This window comes from Cydia strobilella, chromosome 6 (genome assembly GCF_947568885.1).
Source record: "Cydia strobilella chromosome 6, ilCydStro3.1, whole genome shotgun sequence".
Lineage (NCBI taxonomy): Eukaryota > Metazoa > Arthropoda > Insecta > Lepidoptera > Tortricidae > Cydia > Cydia strobilella.
This window is the reverse complement of record NC_086046.1, coordinates 277,980-290,244: the sequence shown is the minus strand read 5'-3', so window position 1 is coordinate 290,244 and position 12,265 is coordinate 277,980.

The following is a 12,265-nucleotide window of genomic DNA, read 5'->3' as shown; positions in this document are numbered from 1 at the left end:
ATTAGCATAGAGTAACTTATACTTGAGCGGTACTGTCATAGTAAATTTTGTAACCCCAGTAAATTCACTGCCATCTGTCGACACACTTTGAAACTAAAAATGAAGATTTATAAAAATACGATAAAATGTATTTAAATATGGATAAATGATTTTTTTATTTGCATTAATTATTTTTATATGATTTTGACCCATGTTCTTTCACTGGTATGCGTTAAAATTATAAATAACAAACGAAACAGTCAACGCCCTCTATACGAGTGTAGGCCAAAACTAGTGGCGCCATCTGATCGAGAATCAAATTTTCTTGATTTTCGAGGCACGTTTTTTCCTTAGACTGTATCTATCTATTACGGAGTTATATCTATCTTTGATAATTAGTGACATTAACGTTTTAACACAACCACCGATGACATAATTAACACAGGCTCGCCTGACTTGTTACCGTTCAGTATATCACCGTTCCAGGTACAGTCAGATTTAATATAATGGTCGTGTGGTCATTAGCCAGTCGATTGGCCATCAATTGCGGGTTAGTGCAGTCCGTAAGCTCCTGTACACAGCTGGACTAGATTGATGAGGAGGGGGTTAAGACGCAACGTACCTATGTACGTAATGTTTACTTATAATAACTAACCTTTATGCTATACTTAAATGCATATACTTAAATACTTATTTCCTCTGTACCTACTCTCAGCATTGCAATGAACTGTTATCTTAACTATAACTTTAGTTTAGTTTAATTATAATTCAATTTGTTACTTTCTGTACCTACATAATTAACTATTATTGTATTGGTTGTACCCTTAACTTGCTGCTGGAAGAGCGGGGTCTCCTGTCACAAGTATTGCAATACTTACTAGGAGGTCCCAACCCTTTCTCAAATTGTAACACAATGATTGTGACCAATAAACGATTTTTCATTTTTCATTTCATTTTCATTAATAACTCCTCTATTAAATATATAAACCTAACTAAACTAACTTTAGTTTATAGCTTTATAGCTCTGATTTTAGTTTTTATTTTTTATTTTAAGCTTAATTTTATTTATTTTTAGTTTTAGTTTTTAAGTTTTATATGTTAGCTATTTACACTGTAAAATTATGATATTATTTTTATAAATTGTAGATGATTAAAAGACACAATTTATCTAATATTGATACGGTACTAAACTAACTAAATATACACGGTGGCTGAAAAAACGTTTCCATTCTCTTTTCCAGGGAGGTTTTGGGATTATACTGAGCAACTTTTACTACGGGACCAACTCCGAAAAAAAAAGTTGTTTCATACATTTTGACTGGTCCATTTTCTATGGGAGGGTAATTTTTTTTGTCGCGATTTCGTGGTCGGTCTCAATAGTAAAAGTTGCTCAGTATAATCCCAAAATCTCCCTGGCAACGGGAATGCGCATATTTTTTAGCCACCCTGTATACGTAGGAAATAAGTTTTGTTTATTACTAACATTTCCATGGACTGATTATATGTCTAATGCAAATAAATTTAATTGAATAAACCTAACTAAATTATCTAAATATATTACTATGCACAAACTTGGCAGTAAAAATGCATTCATATCACTATAAATGTGACGTTTTCAAGCAAAAGGTACCACCTTGTCGCTTACTATAAGGACGAAATTTGCTTGTATCCTTATACGAATAACCTGTTACAGCGTCCTTATAGCAAGCGACAATGTGGTACCTTTTGCTTGAAAACGACACATATACTTTTTTGACGACCGGTCTGGCCTAGTGGGTAGTGACCCTGCCTGTGAAGCCGATGGTCCTGGGTTCGAATCCCGGTAAGGGCATTTATTTGTGTGATGAGCACAGATATTTGTTCCTGAGTCATGGGTGTTTTCTATGTATTTATGTATTTGTATATTATATATATCGTTGTCTAAGTACCCACAACACAAGCCTCCTTGAGCTTACTGTGGGACTTAGTCAATCTGTGTAAGAATGTCCTATAATATTTATTTATTTATTATTATTTATACTTGACGTAGCATTCGGCTTGAAAACTTAGCACGGTTCGAACTTCCGCTCGTTTTTTCGTAGCGCGTGCTACGCCGCCGTAGCTACGCCGTAGCACTCATGCAGTTCCCGATTTGAACAATGCTTATAATATGTCACAGCGATACGATACCGATCTGTCAGTGTCAAATCTTTGCATTCAGTTAATTAAGGCAAAATTATACATTTAATTTAAAATCGTTATATATAGCAGTAAAAACCTATTGCTCGTTTCAAGTTGCGGTAGGTAGTATTAAAAAACCGGCCAAGTGCGAGTCGGACTCGCGCACGAAGGGTTCCGTACCTTTACGCAGAAAACGGCAAAAAAATCACGTTTGTTGTATGGGAGCCAAACTTAAATATTTATTTTATTCTGTTTTTGGTATTTGTTGTTATAGCGGCAACAGAAATACATCATCTGTGAAAATTTCAACTGTCTAGCTATCACGGTTCATGAGACAGCTGGTGACAGACGGACGGGCAGCGGAGTCTTAGTAATAGTGTCCCGTTTTTACCCTTTGGGTACGGAACCCTAAAAATAAACGCTGTTTGATCTGTCAAGAAGATTAACGGATACCTACCACACGAAACCAACTCAGTCAATCAGTTTAACCCACAAATCCAACACAGTTATCAATAAACACTAAAAAACAACAATTTATCACCCCATTGTAGGGTGACGTAGTATTGTGAAGGGATCACGGCTCAGTCACTACAATCGGGACAAAGGTCCCTTTGTGCTAATGAAGAATGGTCACCCTGTTTAGATTAATTCGGGGGCTAATGGCGGCCAGTTGTCATTTGTTATATTAGTGGGACGGATGCTTTCTTTGTGGTTAATGTATGCAAATTTAATTTCTAGAGAGTGTTTTGGTGATCATTTTGGAGGTAGAACAAGAGTGAATAGGCTGTTACTGAACCGGTGAGCTCCATCTTAGGCCCTGTCTTCACTTTCCATCAGGTGTGACTAGGGCCAATCGCCGATCAGTTTATAAAAAAAAAAAAAAAAAACATTACGTCTAATGAGGGAGTAATGATTTTAACTAGAGATGGGTATTCGGCAAACTTCATATTCGGCCCATCTCTAATTATAACGGCTAAAAACTTCTGAGCACCTATAATAATCACCTTTTTTTTTTTTTAGACAATTAGCGACTGATTAAAATTACTCAGCCACTCCGCAGTTAACTATGGAAGTTTCCTTAACTTCCCTAAAAAAATTGCGAAGACTCACACGAACCCGCCGCCAAAATGCCGCTCCCATACAATAAAGTTACGCTAAAAATTGTTATACAAAGAAAATAGAGCAAGTAGAAGTTTTGTATGTTAAACTTCTACTTGCTATAAATTCTTTCTATTACAATTTCCAGCAAACGAAAACCAATACCATACCTATAAAACTTGAATGTTCATGTTAAACATCATGCTATTTCTTCTGTATCTAACTTAACTCCGATTGTATGGCGGCGGCATTTAACACATCGTTATTTTATATGTGTCAAACTTCTAATCTTCAAATTGTACCTGAAATAAAATCATCAAATGTTTGATTTGCGTAGTTATCATGTTAAGTAAGTGTGAAGTTTCCATACAATCTAATAACCATCAAAAGCCATTAGAGAGCGTAAGTTTGGCGGCCGGATTTAACTGGTGCGGGGCGGTTAGCGCCGGTTAGAACCGGTTTGAGCCAGGTTAGGACTGGTATTACCGTCGCTTAGCGAGCACTTGTCGCATGACATAGTGTTTCATTTGTCTTTTTGGACAATCCACTTCACAGCCTACTTAAGAATACAATACAATACAATACAATACAATACAATACAATACAATACAATACAATACAATACAATACAATACAATACAATACAATACAATACAATACAATACAATACAATACAATACAATACAATACAATACAATACAATACAATACAATACAATACAATACAAATGTTTATTTCATAGAATACAAAGTTACGTTAAAGTTTACCGAAAAACAAGGGAATAATCAGACCAGAACGTAGTAAAAAAAAGTTAGAACCATCTTGAAGGTCCAACGGACCCTAAGACTCACGAGCCAATTTGAACAATGATCTAGATATCAACTAATAGATATCCGCTAGATATGAAACAGAAACGATAACGAGATATTTAAGAAAGTCATGTCAAATATGACATTACTGCGATTCCGAATGTCCTCTTGAACGATCTCTTTAAGATTTGCTTAAGATATTACTTAGACATCCAATGGATATCTAATGGATATCCCAAAACGTCACAATAATTGTAGCGTGAAATGACAATTGGTTTCTCGAATCGAACTGCAAATGATAACTAGTTGAGAACTAAACTATAACGTATCTATTAGATCTCGTATTGTTCTCGTATCTAGTAATTATCACGTTGTTCGAATTGACCGGTCAAGGTCTAGCACCTAATTCAGCTGTGGAATCCGAAACACGATTTTTTCTTTTAAAAATTCTTTTACAAATAAATAACTAGTAGAACTGAAGAATTTTGCAGTGATTACGTCTTAGCAAACAATCACCAACATTCCGTAAGCTCTGTATGCAGTACGAATAGAGATCAGGTGAGGTTTACTTTGTCGCCTTTGAGGCTTACGCGGCTTGACTGTTGCGTTGCTAGTTCTGATTTTCATTTCTAGTCGAGTTGGTACAGCCTAGTCTTAGTACAAATACAAATGGTATTACTTCTCTCATACGGCGACTATATCTGCAGCTGTGGGATGGAACAGGACCGCACGCGACCGCCGCGCGTCGTTACTCACCGCTGTGCGACATGCTACACTTAGGCCTACTGTCCACGGAAGCGTAGCTGCATAGACGCGTACTCGTCATTGTACGCTTGCTGTACGCTTGCTTGCAGCCTACATACAAAACCGCACAACTCTGTCGACAGAGCGGCAACGTCGCGTCAGCGACGCTGCATGCTAGCTTCACGCCGCTGGGCGTACGCCGGGCTACATCGCAAGGAATAGCACGTTAAGTTTTTGTAAATAACGTCTTCATCGTTGGACGACATTCTCACGAATGAAAGGAAATGTAGGCTACGATACGCTTACGCTACGCTTCGTGGACAACGTCTGTACGCCGGGCTACATGGCAGCTGCACTGCGTATTCATGCAGCGTCTATGCAGCTACGCGTCGTGGACAGTAGGCCTTACTGAACGGACTCCTGCGCACGGATCAAGTGGCCATTTTCGCTAATCATTGGCTTAGGCTAACGTCCAGGTGCCTCGCCTAATGTGAGAGTAAAGTAAATGACCGTACGACAGTGTATAGGTATATGACTGGGTAACCGATAATGTATTAACAAAATGTGATATACATACTTTATTACATTTTGCTAATGTATATTAATTAGCATAGTAGCAAAGTAATTAGCATATTAGCAAGTGTAATTGGTGTAAACCGTTCTTGTGAATATAAATAAATAAAGATAACTCTAGTTGATTCACTCGTCATGCTTAATAATAATATTGTTTAAACTTCTCAGACACCTATTTACTCAGAATCATCGTCATATATGTGCAGAAAGAAGTCCACTGCCAAGCACAACCAACCAAGGGACGATCAAGGTGAACCAAGACGACTGAAGAGTGGTGCACATCTTCGTAATAATAATGGTTGGTGCGTTGTCTAAATGCAACGGTTTCTTAGTCCTATCCGAACTTTAAAAATCCAATTCTACACTCACTGATACTGTAGTTAAATTCCAAATTAACCTCTTGCTGTCTTTACTCAATCGTAGCGATCAAAGAGGAATTTCCTCCCGCGGACGCTTCGGCTGTGAAATGAGCTCCTTGCCGAGGTTTTCCCGAGGGGCTACAGTATGGGGTTCTTCAAAAAAGGAGTGTACAGGTTTTTAAAGGGTCGGCAACGCGCATGTAATATCTCTGGTGTTGCAGGCGTCCAAATTCTACGGTAACTGCTTACCATCAGGCGGGCGGGGCGGGGCTTGATTGCCACCGACGTGGTATAAAAAAAATGCGTGTTAAGTGCATCCTGAACGCAAGCGTATGTGGTTATTGCTTTGCATTAATAAAAGGTATGGTCCAATGGTACCACATTCTGTGTTTTATCCTCTTCATTGTGAAGATGTCCGAGTCCGACTCGACCATCTGTCACTGTGTAATTTTAAACTTAAATATTTATTTAACTAACATTATTAATGTAGCAATATTAGTAGGTATGTTTGCTCCTCTTTCACCTAAAATCGCCACAACGGATTTTGATTAATTTCGGCAAACAAGTAGTTTAGACCCCAGAAAAGGACAGGATAACTTTTATCGACGAACTCTTCCACTAAAGGAGTGCAGAATGTAACATCATCATCATTTTAGCCTTCAGTCGCCCACTGCTTGTAGCCTTTGACGACCGGTCTGGCCTAGTGGGTAGTGACCCTGCCTGTGAAGCCGATGGTCCTGGGTTCGAATCCCGATAAGGGCATTTATTTGTGTGATGAGCAAAGATATTTGTTCCTGAGTCATGGGTGTTTTCTATGTATTTAAGTATTTATATATTATATATATCGTTGTCCGAGTACCCATAACACAAGCCTCCTTGGGCTTACCGTGACTTAGTCAATCTGTGTAAGAATGTCCTATAAAATTTATTATTATTATTTATTTACTGCTGAGCATAGTTAGGCATCACTTCGTGTACGCCACTTATTCCGATCCTGGGCTAGTCTCATCTAAAAGTGCCCCGCGATTTTTCAAACGTCATAAATATGGATGGGGGGAAGTTTAACAGTTCATAAGTAAACGCAGTCGCGGACAGACTGTCCTGATCAACCTTTTAACCAGCCATTCGGCAACATACCTGCGACCGTTTTTAAGCAACAGCCCAAATCGCCGTACCACGGTGCATTACGCCCCAGCTTTACGATTAGTCGCTGACATTTTGCTAAAAGGGTGCGATTGTCGCCTAACTTTATTTTTATTTGGTCGATGTTTACTTTAAGTGTGCGTCGTAACACTAAATACTACTAATCGTGTTGTAAGAGCAGTTGTTAGTGTTGTTAGTGTTTCTGTATGCATCTTAATAATATTGATATATGACTAGCCTGAGCGTTGATTTCATCCTTTTAATCTCGCACAGAATAAGTATGGACAGTAAGTTAAACTAATTAATCGCACTTAAACTATCGTGAGACATATTTCAAAATATTTATTAGTACGGTTTTCACTCACTATTATTTTTAGTCGCTTTTGGCGACATGTTTCGGATTCTTTGGGAATCCATCCTCAGGCACGAGTGTCCGCGGCGGTTGTACGTCGTGCACTGAAACGCCGCCGCCGCCGTCTGTGTGCACGACGTACAACCGCCGCGGACACTCGTGCCTGAGGATGGATTCCCAAAGAATCCGAAACATGTCGCCAAAAGCGACTAAAAATAATAGTGAGTGAAAACCGTACTGATAAATATTTTAAAACTAATTATTTTACTCTACAAATTAATTTCTAATTCCTAGTTCGTGTTACCGGCGCGTATCAAATCTGTTTGATCCGCTTCTAGATAGTTTTGTTACTTCCAGTGTCTACTGCAAGGTACCTAACTAAAAACTGCACAGTTATTCACTGTATAACTTATGTCTTGTTTAACTTCGGGAAGAAATAAAATTATTTTATTATTTTAACTATTTCGATTTGTGTTTTTAGGGTTCCGTATCTTAAAAGGAAAAAACGGGACCCTTATAGGATCACTCGTGCGTCTGTCTGTCCGTCTGTCACAGCCTAGTTTCTCCGAAACTACTCGACCAATTAAGTTGAAATTTGGTACACATATGTAAGTTTGTGACCCAAAGATGAATATGTAACTTAAACAAATGAATTTTAAACATCGGGGCCACTTTTGGGGGGTAAATGAGAAAATAAAAAATAAAGTTTTTCTAACTATATCGTCTTACATATCAAATGAAAGAGCTCACTTTGAGAATCTCAAATATATTTCTTTTATAATTTTAGGATAAACAGTTTAGAAGTTATTCAAGAAAATAGGCAAAAAATTACCATTCCCCCCCCCCCACCCCCCTTTATCTCCAAAACTACTGGGTCTAAAATTTTGAAAAAAATACACAAAATAGTTCTTTACCTATAGATCACAGGAAAACCTATTAGAAATGTGCAGTCAAGCGTGAGTCGGACTTAATTACTTTGTTTTTGATCCGACCCCTACGGGTTTTTAAAGGCATTTCACTCACGTTTCACATAAAAAACACATTGTTTAAATTGTGTAATGAACGGAACCCTTGGAACGCGAGTCCGACTCGCACTTGGCCGGTTTTTTAAGTATTTAGTCACATAATATTGTCTTCGGTTACCGCGATAGTTACTCATGAAATAAAACTATGAAAACGGATTATATCGCGTATATTGAATTTATTGACCAGTCACCCGTTGACCACGAACGCTGTAAAGAGTTCGAAACGTCGGGATGTATTATAAATTCAATATACGCGATATGATCCGTTTTCATAGTTTTATTTTATTTAGTCACATTCAGTATTGTCTTGTTCATTCACTTGAGAGGGTGTAAGATGAAATTGCTAGTAATAATGTCGTTTGGAATTAAAGACTTGTTAAATCCGGACAGCGACATATATACATAAATATGTAAGTACTTTTTTATCAAACCTACTGCGACGCTTAGATTGTTAGTATCTTATTTTTTACAATATTCGTTATTTAATCATTTAGAGAGAAAATAAGTTATAAGCAACAAAGATAGATATAACTCCGTAATAGATGGATACAGTCTAAGGAAAAAACGTGCCTCGAAAATCAAGAAAATTTTATTCTCGTTCAGAGGGCGCTACTAGTTTTGGCCTACAGTCGTATAGATGGCGTTGACGGTTTCGTTTGTTCTTTAACAATTTTAACGCATATCAGTGAAAGAACATGGGTCAAAATCATAAAAATAATTAATGCAAATAAAAAAAATCATTTATCTATATTTAAATACATTCTATCGTATTTTTATAAATATTTATTTTTAGTTTTAAAGTGTGTCGACAGATGGCAGTGAATTTACTGGGGTTACAAAATTTACTATGACAGTACCGCTCTAGTATAAGTTACTCTATGTAAGCAATAAGAAGCACACTATTTGACATTACTTAGGTAATAGCAATTGTTGCCCACTGTTTAGAAAACAATAAAAATGCAGATATAAATGGAAAGATCTTTGTTATCAAACATCAAACATTTATTCAGCAAATAGGCCACAAGGGCACTTTTACACGTCAATCTTTACAAGCAATAAAATTAACCAAAAATTACAAAAAACAATTACAAATATGGAATCAATGAAATATTAGATACTTTGTTAGAGATGTCGAATCTTAATGTCGAATTACACAAAAAAAAGTTATCAAAACATTTTGTGTAAGAAACTAGAATTTTTTGTTTAAATTTTAAGTTTTATTTCGTGCTAAATTCTACAAATGTAGTACCTAAATAGTAAAATGAGAACGGATTGCACCTTCTTTTTTAAAACGACACGATTCTTCTAGCAACAGTGTAGCAACAAGACATTGCAACTTTTTCTCATTAAAACGCCCCAATGAAACCTCTACTTTATCTCCTATCCAATTTAAAACAGCATCAATTTTTCCCCGTTAATTGATTACCAGTAATTGAACAAATTGGTCGCCGACAACGGCCTATCAATAAGGTCGCCGGTTAAATTGAGACAAGCGAGTAACGACTGTGCTTGATGCATTCTCGGCCTTATGGACTTGCGAGACAAAGGGGTACTAAGACGTGTAAAGTATTTTTCATTTCTCATGCTCTGAAAGTGGGTCGTTATTGTTCTAAAAAGTGTACCTACTGAAGCCTACTTAGCCGTTTTTTTAAATGCACATGTATTTTACTTTCCTCGTATTCGAAATTAAAAGTAGTGTTTAATTCGGGTAAAAGTCAATGGTGCCGAGGTAGTTTGGCGCTTGAACATAGTGAGAGTGAGAGTATGCCTTTCATCCCTTGGTTAACAATCTATTGTATGTGCCACTTCGCAATTCGCAACTTGCCAGTGACAATAATATGAGATCCCCGGGGCCACAGGTCTAGAATGTACAAGAAAGCCTGTCAAATATAAAAAAACGCGACGAAAATTGAAGTGATGAAAATATCATTGGAAGTATATAATTCTAAAGGTGATTGCTAAGTCTTTGTTTATCAACAGAATTTGGCACCTGGATGAAGTAAAAATAGAAGGCAAGTTAAACTTATTTAACCTTCTTCCTATTTTTACTCCATCTTCTTGGTATGGCGTACAGCGCCACCTACCTTATCTGTGTTTGCGGCTATTTTCTTGTACTGTACGCGTCTTAGTAATACTCTGTCTATTGTTGAGCGTTATGTACAGAGGAACAAATAGCTTAGCATGTTGTCCTGGCGTAAGTTATTGGTAACACGCGCGTCGCACACTTCAAATATTTACGACTAACATCTTAGACCTCAATCACAGTTTATAGATCTTGGTCTTTGTATATTGGCCTTAGTATATCTTCAAACATTCTACATGCAGTTTTATTAGGCGATCCAATGCCGTAATGTATCGCAAATAGTATGCAATTATCGGATAGTTCAGCTAATATAATCAAGAACTACATATATTTTTTCCACGTCTACGAATATCAACGTCTTTTAGAAAAATATGATCATATAAGGAGATTTTTCTCCTTCTGGCTCAGGGAACCGCCTTTTTACTGTTCAAGGGTGAGTCACATTTCTTATTTCGATTAAGACATTCTATCGGTGTCGATAACACTTAAGTCTACTTGAGTCCATATTTTGCCTCGAATAACCGGGCTACGACAATAATTCATCAAAACTTCATATCATCTTCAGATCATAAACACCGAAGTCTAACGGTCCCGAAGTCTCGAGCTCGCATCGTAAAAACCGTTAGGCAACTTCAATCAAGGCACCTGATCTGGGACCCTCGGTGCGGGTTCGACGCCGGCCGTAACATAAACATGGCAACACTATTAAAAGTTAGACTCGTTCTGTAAGCCAAAATATTATTCGGACTACCTTCCTTCTATCGAGACAGATCCGTAGGGTTGGCACCGGTAGGTTACAGTTTGTTTTAGGACCAGGTCTTTTATATAGATAGATATGTTGTGTAGTGTATATTTACGGGGGTCCCTTTGTTTGACATAATTATTGAAAGTCATAATGTCATTGTCAGATTATCATTAGTCATAATTCTGAAACCGTTAACTTAACAGGATTTTCGTAAGGTTATCTTATAGGTTAGGTTTGTTTTCTGGCAATCCTGAAAAGTTACGCGTCTCTGAGCAAAACCAAATTACGACTAACGAAAATGCGGACAATCAATACATTATGAGTTGTTACCTACTCACTTATGTCCTGTCATTGTTTGTAACATGTATTTTTCTTTGTAGTGCACAATAAAGTATTTTATTATTATTCTCTTTATTTCTCTTTCATCTTAGGCTAGGTTTTTATAATATGGATATAAAAGTAAAATACAAAAACACTTATAAAACATTACAAAAAATATATAAACACATTATAAAAAACCTAACCTAGGGTATATTATTATTATTCTCTTTATTTATCTTTCATCTTAGGCTAGGTTTTTATAATATGGATATAATAATTATTATTATTATTATTATTATTATTATGACTTAAAACGTTATGGGAAACAATAGAGACCCATTATTTACGTCGTACAGTGAAACACGGTCTAATTCCAATGTACACTGGCATCAGAATGTTATTTGAATCATGTTATTTAGTTATCACGCATTTCGCTCATACTTGTCCGTACATGTTACATGATACATGTTATTATGGATGGTATAGAAAGGATGCCAATCTCTTATGGCAGAATTTTTGCAAAAGTGACCGCTTTCAGCTTTAAATAATAGTTCCTAATCTCTCTGGTGGCGCTAGTTAGGCTCTGGGACATGAGTATAACATGAACCATATAAGGCAACAAATAACCCGACCAAATTACGTAGGTTGTTTTTGGTAGTATTTCGGTGTATGGTGGCGCCGCCTAATTACTGTTTTTTGATGGACACTTTTCATACATAGAGATTTGGCTCCTTTATATAGTCTCCATGCATGTTATCATTTTAATGTCAGTGTACGTGAATTGGCCCTACAGTGAAGGCCCAAAATAAATAGAATACTCACATAATCCGTTCGTTTAACTCTGTACGAAAAAGTCGTATCAACATTATTTTGA